Raw genomic sequence first — 10,407 nt, 5'->3', positions numbered from 1 at the left:
GCGGGCCGTGGGGGACAGGATTGGATGAGCGTTGAGTTTCGTCACTGAGGTTGCTGGGGCGACCCCGTTGCCATGGAGCCAACAGGCCCGCGCGGGTCGGACGCGGCGTGACGTGACGTGCCGCCCCTGCGCTGCGTCTTTGGGAAACCCCGCGTGGCGCTGGCGGACTGGATGGAACCTGCGCCATTTTGTTGTGGTTTTGAGCGGTCGAGGTCGCTTGTTTGTTCATGTGTTCGTGAGAGGAAAAGAAAGTACACGTACACACACAAAACACACATTTGTAGCATTTGTTTAACTCAAACATCGTTGATGTTTTAAAGAAAACCATTTTAAAAAACTTCTTTGCCTCGCAGATCCGTTTTTAATATATATATATATCTAAAAAGAGCGAGGCCTAAGGGCGGAAGACGATCCGGGCAGCAAGGCCTGAGTACCGAGGATTAAGAGGAAAACATTCAACTTCAGGCCGAACAAAAAGGCTTCTAACGTTCAGATTCGACCGATTAAGGCACCCTATCATTTTAAGGTAACTATTTTTTCTCCCGTCTACGGTTTTTGTTAGCCGACCTTCCCTGAGACCGCGTGTTATTTCAACGGTTATGGAACAGGCCTCGGTTGAATCGACAAGGAAAACCAAACTATTTTTAAATATCTTACGGTTATGCCACCTCAACCGTGATTTTACTGGTCACATTTTTAACCGACAAGTAGCTCTACCACGGAATAGACGAAGTTATGCAATAAATTAGGGCGGGAGTCGCTTTCTCCACGTCTCAACGCGATCTTGTTAATGCGCAATAAGTTTTGATTCCCCCCCCCTTGCCACTTGGAATTTAATCCGCCTGCTAAGCAATGTGCATTGTATCGGACAACAGATTTAAATCATTTATCGTCATAAATGAAGTCATTTAAGGTCGAGAGTTCCTCGGGATATCGAATGCCCCCAACGTAATTGAGTGGTCACGCCTGAAAAAAAGTGTGATTAAATACTTTTGGGTCGGGGAGAGGGGGAGAAGATTAAGGCAATGATAAGGTAACTCTTGCGAATAGCAAAACACTCTCCTTGAATAGCTGTTTGACGATCTGGAACAGCTACAAGTTAAAGTAGTCCTGTTATGCAACCTTTCCTCAGCATAAATGACGATTTAGATTAACACATTTGAGGAAATCAACTCCAGTTTTTGTTTTAGCTTCTGAAGGATTAAAAGCTATTCCACAGAATATCAAATTATACAAACATACTTATTGAACATTATGCAAGATCACCACTTCAATTTTGTGATGTGTCCCTGTTATAAGTGGTGTTAGAACTTTTTAGACTGGAGATGATTTTGTTAAAAGTCATTTTTTTAATCATATGGTATGTAGGTTTTAAAATGAAAAATTTTCTATCTGTGGTCATATTGTGACCAATAAAGACAAGATTGTAGAGTTGCATGCATTACAACCTTTACAGTTGCACACTATCAGGCACTAAATTGTCATTCTATGCAGGGGAGGGGAAAAGCATTTCATTATATCAGCCCTGTTCATTTATGTTCAATTGGATACTACTTCCAAGGTCTTACTCCTGGGGCTTCATTATGTTACCACAAGATTCAAGTGTGTTTAGACTTGTTAACATCTGTATAAGTAATCTCTGAAATGAATAGCTGCTATTTGTTCGTTGAAGTCTTTACTGAAAATTAATTATCTTTGATAAACTGGTGTCAATCTAAACACAGTTTGACTTGCTATATTTAGCATGGGTTGCCCTTTCAAACATTAGTTGAGCTGGTATACCTATGTTTTTATTATTGAACATAACTCATTGGAGCATGTATTATTCACAGTAATGTTTTAAAACAAATTTAGTTTTGGGCAAGTGTTATTAAGTGGATAGAATGAAGTGTGAAATTTCTACCTTTTTATTTCACTAAATAATCAGCATAGGTCATTCACTTCCCAAAAGCAGTACCGTGGTTCAGTGGTTAACACTGCTGCCTCTTAGTGCTAGGGAACCAGGTTCAATTCCAGCCTCGGGCATCTGTCTGTGGAGTTTGCACAGTCTGCATGTGTTTCCTCCGAGTGCACCAATTTCCTCCCACAGTCCAAAGATGTGTAGGTTAGGTGGATTAGCCATGTTAAATTGCCCATTATTTCCAGGGATGTGTAGATGAACCATGGGAAATGCAGGGTTACATGAATAGGGCAGGGGCATGAGTCTGATGGGATGCACTTGGAGAGTTGGGCAAAATTGTTTCCACGCTGTAGGGATTTTATGAAAACTGTTCGACCTTTTTATGAGATTGTGGTGTCTCAATATGGGCTTCTATTTCCTCTGATGTAGGAATCACGAACTGGGCTAACCTAAACCAAGCTCCCAAAAAAACAGCCTGTGCTTGACATATGTTGGTCCCAAACTACTTCCTAGATGATCTGCAATTTTGATAGATTCACTTCAGTTGCACATCACAGCCCTTCCTTTGATTCAAGTGATGCAGTTTGTAATAACATTTTCTTTGTAGCTGCTGCATGTAACATGGGCTTTCCTAAGAATCTCACAGTTTGTGCAACAAGAAATTGACCAAGAAATCCAGTGCTTCTTGGGTATTAGCTCATCTATACTACAACCCTTAGTACCCGCCTGTGCTTTATATCCTTTGAAACCTTTACCTAGTAAAAGTATCAATTTTAGTCAAACATTTTAATTGGTCCTTCATCTGTGTTAATTTGGAGTGGGTAATCACTGAAAAATACAGTCAGGTTTCACTAAATTAGTGTTATCAATTTAATTTTAAGTCTCCTTGTTCTGCATTCTCTTGGAGAATATGGTTTGTCTTTATCTACACTCAAATTTTATTAATTTACAAACCTATCTAAACTTAGCAGCATGATCTCCAACTTTGTCACCTGTTCATAATTTAATCCTTTAAAATCTGGTGTTATTCTGGTGAAGTAATATTTTATCTTCGCCGTTTCTTTCCTGAGATGTGCTTGAAACTGAATACAATACACCAGGTGAGATCTCACCAAGTTTCTACAATTGAAGCATTTCTTTTCGTTTCCAATCCCTTGACATCAACATTATATTAGCCTTTGGATTAGCTGTACATGGTTTGTGTACGTGTTGTCCCTTCAGAATTTCTACTCTTTCACTGTCAGAAAGTAGTTTTTTCTTGGATCCAAACTAGCTGATCTTCCTCACTTATTTGCTGTATACACATTGTGTTTTCCTGCTGTCCTCTGCAAATTTTACAACTTAACTTTTTTTTTCATCCAGGTGATTAATATAGATGATGAAATGCCATAGTGCTGGTCCAGGTAACTAGGAAGTGCCATTTGGTTTGTCCCTCCAATCAGAAATTCCCTTTATTTCATTGTCCTGCACCCCAACCAACAAATAAACCCATTGCAAGGTGATTTCCAATTCCATATGCTTTTTATTTTTGTTAATCTTTTGTATGGAACTTTTGTACTGTTTGGAAGCTTGTGTAGATCACAAGAATATCAAGGAAAATGTCTTGATGTTTAGTTATTTTTAATTAAAATCAGTTTTGTCAAGGTTTACAATTCATGTACCTGCGACAACTCTGAGGTTGATGTGTAGTTCTGTGTCCCAGAGATTCCTGTGACTTCGCAAGTATCAAATAATTGAGTGACATTTTAATTTTCCAATCCAAAGACCTTATTTCTGAATCAGGAGAGCTTTAAAAAATGACTGTGGTGCCTCTCCTTTATTTTAATATTTTAGATTAAAAAAAACATCTGATTCTGGAGACTGACCCACGTTAAATCCTGATGTCATTATTATTTTTGAACATATTAAATCCACTAGGTTCCTCTAAATGACTTGAGTTTTGTTTTGTCATTGCTATTTTGTCATTTTCCACAAGTGAAAATTGACATGATTTAACAATATACAGTTTCCTCATTGTTATGTGTTATTTGCATACATTTTAAAACACACAATATATTTCTTTCCAGTCGATATACTTCTAGAATCTTCTGCATCTGTTACTTCCCTGATACTGCTATGTTATTTGTAATAGCTCTCGCAACATGTTAAGTTTGCTGGTTTTGCATCGTACAAAATACTTCTTTGAATACCGGTTTTACTGCTGTTTGCTCCTGCTAAATATGTGATAATGCTAATAGGCTTTTCTTTTTGATAGATTTTGGGTAAATTAACAAACTTGTCAGATGGAAAAGCTAACCAAATAGATCCATTAAATTGGTCAGGTAAAATTTATTTTATTTCTGTTCACTTATAATTTTTGACTTCAATGAGGCTGGCATCTTCCGGAAAACTAGCTCTGAGATAGGACCCAAAATATCAATGTATTTAAATAAAATAATTTACTGTGTCAAATGTAACTTTCCATTTTTCTATCTTCAGAAATTAGTTGTCCCATCCGTGATGAACAGTCTTTCTGATGTCTTTGAAGAATATTTAACAAGGCACCAATGCTAAATCAGCATGTCTGGACAAATTCTAGAAGCAGGACTGTCTCATTTCATAATGAAGAGTGAATGTTTATAAGGTTTAAAGAATTTGCATGGTGCCACACCAACACTGAGTTCCTTTCCATCACTCTTGTCCATGGTGCTAAAAATGAAAAGTTTATGTTGATTTTATTGGAGAAGTTTTCAAATTTTGTGTGACAAGGTGCACAATATATGCTTGTGTAACTTTCCCTTGATTTTCATTTGATCATTCTGTATACTTAAGTTTCCATTTTAATAGATCCAGAGAATAAAAGCCTAGCCATTTTCTTTGAACACCACAACACTTAAGAAAATTCATTCTTTTTTTTGAAATCTAAATTGTGCAAGGATAACTGTTGGGCTATATATATATATACGCAAATGATTTGTTCCTTTAACTGATCTCCTGATGCAATCAAGTTATGTCCAGCGATTCAGTAGGAAAATACCATGGGGCTCGAAAGTGTTATCTAGGTGATGTCAGATGGTTGTGGGAGTGGCAATATTAGTGCTATCCTACTTGATGGAAGAAGTATGTCTTATGCAATTTTAAAAAAAAACATCATTTTTGTACCTGTGTGTTGCAGATTCTCCTGTGTTGTTGACAAAGGAGGGCTGATTTTCTACGGACTGCTAACAAACCCCTCAAAAAAAATCTACAATGTTATATGTCCCTATATTTGAAGAATGGAGCCCTAATTGTTGCTACGGCTTCACTGCAAAATCTGTAATATGACAAATTCTATAACTAGTCACATATGAAAATTTTGCTGAGCAATGTTTTTATCCACCAGGCGGGTTGTGTTTTCCATACATTGTAGAACTATTCTGAATAATTCGGCCTTCTGTAAATAGGCCAAATTTTGAATCAATTATTTTTCTGTTTATAGCAGTTGATGGCATTTGGGACAATTAAATTTTACACAAATCAACCGTTTCTTTTCACTATCATGCATTGTTAGCCTAATATACAAGTAAAAAGGAGTTTTGTTGAAGATTTGGGGTGTGGGAGAAATATGCTAATATTACTTGGGGGTGCTGGGTAAAAATGGAGGCCAAATGGAAGCCTCAGAGAATGAAAATCATTTAAAGGATTTAAAATATTAATAAGCAGAATATTTATTTCAGCCAGAAATCTTTCTGAAACTAATTATATTAAGTGGGCATTCTTTTTTTGTATAACTTAAGAAAAACATGGTGTAAACCATATTTTTGGTAGCCCAAACAGCAGTGCTTGATTATCAATGACAAATGATGAGTAAACAGTCTAGGTAAGTGGCCAAGTTTCAAGTCTTGAGCAAGATAGAATTTTAATTAAATGGCTTCAATCTGGAGAAATTTTGAATTAGCACTACAGTGAAACTGATCACTTGAAACTTGTAATTTTCATTATTTAAATCTCTGAAATTTAATTTCATAGTTTCTACCTTAAGGACAAAAATCGAACCTTGCTCGAGCCATTAGAGTTTAGTGTTTAGCTGGCCCCACACATTGACCTAATTTTTTTCCTAAATGTAGCACACTGCAGCATAATGGAGATGAACAAAATCTCCTTAAGCAAAAAAATGCATTTTTTACAATGTTTTAGCTGTTGTACATTTGTTATAATAGTATTGGTTGGTTCAGCTGACTTAAAATGAGATACTGCTATCTTACATCTGCAGTTTTAAAATGTCAGTATGTATCTGATAAAGGCTGCTTATGTTTTTTAATTATCTCATAAATCTGTTACTCAAATCATAATTGCATCTGTTAACAGTTGATTTGAGTTAAGCTGATTTTTGACTTGTATGTAAAATAATCTATCTTAAAATTATATTCTTTAATTTAGACTGTTCTGGACTTGCTGAACATGTCTAATATTTGTGTGCTATGTATGATTTTATTTGTGACTTTTACAGTTTTTAATCTGAAAGCTGCTTCTGAGACCCTTAAGGACATCATCTATGTAAATAAGAGATTTCTTAAAACATTCGCTTAAAGTTTTCACGTAGGGAAAACTTTGCCACTGCTTTAAGTAGAATCTTCATTGTGAGGCAGAGCTATTAAACACTGAGTCTAGTTCTCAAACTTACATTTGCTTATATTTTATTGGATAGGGACGAAGCATGCATTATGTGATTAAGTTCTACTCAAGCAATTGTCAGACAAAAAAAAAGCTAGATTTGAAATTACAACAACTTAGGTGCAATATAATTTGTTTTGTTTGCTTAAGTTTTATTCTGGAACTATATTTCCAGCAAATTTGGCAGCTTAGTTTGTGGCATGCAAGTATTTAATTTAGATACAAGCAAAAGGTTTCCGATCAATCTTTCAACTCCTCAAAAACTGAGGCTTTTTTTTCTCTTTACTAGTTTTGTCTATCCTGAAGCAAATTTATTAGTATACAGAAAAAAATGCTGCTTCCAGTGAAGTAAGACAGAATGTTTGGGGAAGAAAAGTGGGTGGATTTTAGTTTGTCAGTTAGGAAGAGAATCCAAAAACATTAGTCACTCTTATCATCTATGGTGCCTGCATATAAGATATTTGATTCAAAATTGTTTCTCTATTCTTAATTGTTCCTGCTCCTGTTGTATGTTTTGCAGGTGACAATCAGAAAAGATGGCAGATGATTTGGATATTGAAGCAATGCTCGAAGCACCATACAGGAAGGAGGTGAGGAGCAATGGCACCCACGCAGGTCATAAAATACAGAACAAATAGCACCATTTATGAAACTACTGCTGTGCTATACTCATTGAATATCACAGTTCCATAACCCTTTCATTTTAATATTTACTGCATATAGAATACAGATATTTCACTACATTTAAGTAAAGTTTTTCTTTACTGTTGAGCTGGTTCTGCAACTAGAAATGAGATCTTTTTTTGCAGTAGTTTCGATTAGAGTGATGAATAAATGCCCATCTATCTCTTTTTGTAGACTTGCCTAGTGATATCACATCTCTACTACCATGAATACAGCTTTGATTCCAGTCTGAACTATCAAACAATAAGGTAGTAATTGCGTGAAGTATCGCTGTTCTGTGGTACCCTGGGTAAAATCCCAAAGCCCAAGAAAAGATGGCCTATTCTTTGGTATAGCAACAAGGTGAAAGTACGGTTTTAAACAGTAAACTTATTGCATTGTAGTATCGAAGAGTAGATGAATTGTAAACAACAACAACAAAAATCCATTATTTAGAGGTTTTAGAAGAGAAACTAATATTCTGCATGCAAAAGAAGTTTCACAGAACCTAAAAGTAAACTATATTGATCTGTTAAATTTTACTTTCACTGTATGCAATGCATTTATGCTATTGATAGAATAAAGTTCAACAGAAAACACGGCCCTGTTTACACAGAGAAATCAAGATTCACGATTGGAAGCTTACAAAACGGCTGGTTTTGCAGTCTCATGCAGGCTGGGTGTAGGAAGCTTGAGTGGTGGGCCATTGAATCACAATTTTGCAGTTGATTGTCAGTTTCAAATAAATGATAATCCAGATATGGGCTAGAGTCATTGTCCAAAAGATAGATGCTAATGTATTTGTTCCACTAAATTACTTTTTAAGATTCCTCATCTTTTGATCATGCATTTGCTGAAGTTGAAATAGTTGGAAGCATAACTGTCAAGTTTTGGGTGGTCTGCTAGGATTTTGAAGAGTTTATTCCAATTGTAAATAACACTGAATGTAGTTGAAATACCATTTTGTTTTGGTATTTTTTTAATAGTTAAATTCTGAGCTAAATTGCTGAATTCATTGTTCAGGAATTGTTATGCAGGCTGTGCTCAACATATTAAGATGAAGGATTATAACAAGATAAATTAGTATTGTGTTAGTTGGGCTTTTTGTTGCCTATTCTTCAATAAATTGTATAATGCAGCCTGAGTAAGCCTACAAAAAGTAATTCGTCTGACATTTAGGCCTGAAAATAAATTTTAGGCCATTTTTATGTGAGGAGGTAGAGTGCTTGTTGTATCCGATTGGTGTTTCGCTGAACGAAGTGGGATCAGTGTAGATGCACGTGAAAAGTGTATCTGAAACAGACTCTACAAGCTACAGAACAAATGCATAACGTCTTTCATCTGTTCTAACACAATATTTTGTTTTGACTAGCTCAAGGCTTGACGGTCCTTCTTTCTGCAAATTTCATAACTTGCTACACAGATTGCTATTTATCTTACACTACGCATACATGCGGGATTAAAGGGGAGCTTTTACAAATCTACTGTAAAATGTCATGACAAATACTTGAAAATTTTCCTTTTGCTAGAATCTTTTAAGTAAAATGGCTTTACAGCACAGTCAGAAACATGCTCACTCCGCAATATATACCACCAGGTTTAACTCTGGTTATATAATCAATTTTGTGATTGCTTTTAATAAAGAGTGGCATTTCAAAGCGTACTGGTTACCTGATTCATAGTTTAGTGTCGTTGGCAAATAATTCTGCAAAAGTTCAAAATTACCACAAAATGTAGTCCTATGAAATATAAGCCAGCATAAGTTATGGGGCAAGTAAGAAATAATACATTTAATTTTAAAAGAAATACTTGGACTTTCTAGTAGTTATTTACCAAATTTATATCGACAGTAGACCTCACTGTGCACCTATCTAAGCATAGTGTGCTCAGTTTTTAATAATCCTACTTACGTTCCTCAAATCAAGGGGTATCTTATGAACTTTGTGGTACAGTTTTAGAAGAAAAGATAAATATTTTGAAAAATGGATTGTGATGTGATTCGTCAAGCTTTGCCGCTGCAAAATAGTTGGATTGTGTTTGAATAGTGTTTCTTTCATTTTGACTCGTTTAATATAAATAATGTTCCCTGTGTAAACAGGACCACATTTAGGGATTGATTAGGCTGAACTGGTGGATTATTGAAGACTTCAGATTTCTTGGGAATCGACGTTACTAAGAGGTGTGATTCCCTGTTTGCTTCAGGGCGAGATGTGTGAGAGAGGTGACTTCAAGCTCTTACAGTCGCACCCTTCCAGTACACATGGGCGAAGACGTGAGGAACAGGACTGGTCGCAGGAAATCAACTGTGGCTTACAGCTAACACAGCCACACATGTCTTAGGCACACTTTAGCACTGGTACTGATCGGTGTGTCAGTAGCAGCAAGATTATCTCCTATCTTCCTATATTCCTAATTTAAAAGTATGTAATTAACAAAAACCTAATGTCCATAGAAGGGTCCGTATCAAAGAAACTTTAGAGTTTCTTATATAAGTAATATTTTTTTAAATCATTGTGTTCTATATTTTCTTATTCCCTCTTCCCTTCCCCTCACGACTTGCAAAATATTTCCCCTTCGTCATTCTGATGTTCTTCTGTCGACCTGCCTAGGATGAGAACAAATCGAGCAAAGCCAATGGACAAGAGGAGCGCAGTAAAAAGTAAGTGAATGCAGTATGTAAAGTAACAGTATTGAAGTCATACGTTTGACATTAATATATTTTACATCTCATAAGGATTATTCTGTTTAAATGCTAGATGTAATTTGTACCTTTTTAATCCACTTCTGTATGAGCAGGCAAGATGATTTGTTTTCATATGCTTTTAAACCTGGAAAAAGGTTTGATGGTGAGTATGTAAGTTTAGCTCGCCGAGTTGGAAGATGTATTTTCAGACATTTCGTCACCATACTAGTAACATCAGTGAGAGTCTCTGGTGAAGTGCTGGTGCTATGTCCTGCCTCTTTATTTATAGGTCATTTTTTTCTTAAGGTGGGTGATGTAATTTTTGGTTCTTTTTTTTCAAGGGAAGGTAGATAGGATTTAAATCGATTTGTTTATTGATGGAAGTCTGGTTAGAATGCCTTGCTTCTAAGAATTCTCATGCATGTCTTTGTTTCGCCTGTACTAGGATGTGTGTGTTGTTCCAGTCTAAAGTGGTGTTCTCCTTTGTCTATGTATGGAAACTAGTGACAGTGGGTCATGTCTTTTGGTG

The 10,407-nt window shown here is 36.0% G+C and overlaps 1 long non-coding RNA gene across 1 annotated transcript; it reads left to right on the top strand.

Annotated features, from left to right (window-relative positions):
• Positions 1–176: 176 nt before the first annotated feature.
• On the top strand, positions 177–9,855 carry LOC122546627. Its single transcript, XR_006310776.1, has 4 exons — positions 177–526; positions 7,053–7,122; positions 7,391–7,464; positions 9,805–9,855. It is a non-coding gene; the product is annotated as an uncharacterized LOC122546627 (long non-coding RNA).
• The last annotated feature ends 552 nt before the right edge of the window (positions 9,856–10,407 follow it).

This window comes from Chiloscyllium plagiosum, unplaced genomic scaffold (assembly GCF_004010195.1).
Source record: "Chiloscyllium plagiosum isolate BGI_BamShark_2017 unplaced genomic scaffold, ASM401019v2 scaf_10530, whole genome shotgun sequence".
Taxonomy (NCBI): domain Eukaryota; kingdom Metazoa; phylum Chordata; class Chondrichthyes; order Orectolobiformes; family Hemiscylliidae; genus Chiloscyllium; species Chiloscyllium plagiosum.
Note: the sequence above shows the minus strand (reverse complement) of the source record. Positions and strands in the feature narration are given on the sequence as shown.